This window comes from Lipotes vexillifer, unplaced genomic scaffold (assembly GCF_000442215.2).
Source record: "Lipotes vexillifer unplaced genomic scaffold, Lipotes_vexillifer_v1.1 scaffold199, whole genome shotgun sequence".
In the NCBI taxonomy this organism is placed as follows: Eukaryota; Metazoa; Chordata; class Mammalia; order Artiodactyla; family Lipotidae; genus Lipotes; species Lipotes vexillifer.
In genome coordinates, this window is record NW_006799924.1 from 700,557 (window position 1) to 701,727 (window position 1,171).

Genomic DNA, 1,171 nt, shown 5'->3' on the forward strand with positions numbered 1-1,171 from the left:
CATAGAAACAGAGTGGAATAGTGGTTACCTGGGGCTGGGGGTAGAGTAAATGGGAATGAGTTGGTAAAAGGGTACAAACTTTCAGCTTTAAGATGAATGAGGTCTGAGCATCTATGAATGAGGTCTGAGGATCTAATTGTCATGTTGTACACTTTAAATATATTACAATTTTATTTGTCAATTATACCTCAATAAAACTGGAAAAAGAGAAAATCCTAATCCCCAATATAACAGTATTATGAGGTGGAGGTTAGTGTTCCTTAAAAAGATCCCAGAGGGCTCTCTCACCCTTTTTTGGCCATGTGAGGACACAGCAGGAAGATTGTTGTCTTTGAAGCAGGAGGGGGACTCCCAGAAGACACTTAATCTGCCAGTGGTTTGACTTTGGATTTCCAGCTTTCAGAACTGTGAGAATTTTTATTTCTTTTAGTCACTCAGTCTATGGTACTTTGCTATATATAGCAGCCCAAATTAAGAAGTATCCATTCTTAAAGAAGTTAAAATGTATTAACCAACTGGTTTCTTATTCCACTTTCCACAATTGCCCACTAGTGTTTAACACACTGCTTACACAGTGAGTGCCTTATGCACAGAAAGCACTCAATGGATAGTCTCATATTCAAGAACCAGAAAGGGCCTTTATTTTGTGCATTAGAATTTTGACTACTCAAACCACCAACTTGACCCAGGTTACCCAAAGTTAGTGTCAGAGTTTAAATCTTAGTCTTCTGACTTCAAATCTAGTCTATTGGTCCCTAGATGGCAAATGTATTACATTTCTGGGAAGGAACAGTATGAAAGCTTAAGAAAAAACCCAGATTTAATGTATTTACCTACTTTATAAACTTTGCTTTCAAAAGAAAAGCTTGGCCATTTGTTTTAAATGCAATAAAAATCCTTAAGAGCTTTGTACAGCAAAGAAAACCATCAACAAACAAAAAGACAATCTACAAAATGGGAGAATATATTTACAAATGATGCGACCAACAAGGGATTAATTTCCAAAATATACAAACAGCTCATATAGCTCAATAGCAAAAAACCAAACAACCCAGTCAAAAAATGGGCAGAAGATCTGAAAAGACATTTCTGCAAAAAAAGACATGCAGATAGCCATCAGGCACATGAAAAAATGCTCAACACTGCTAATTATTAGAGAAATGCAAATCAA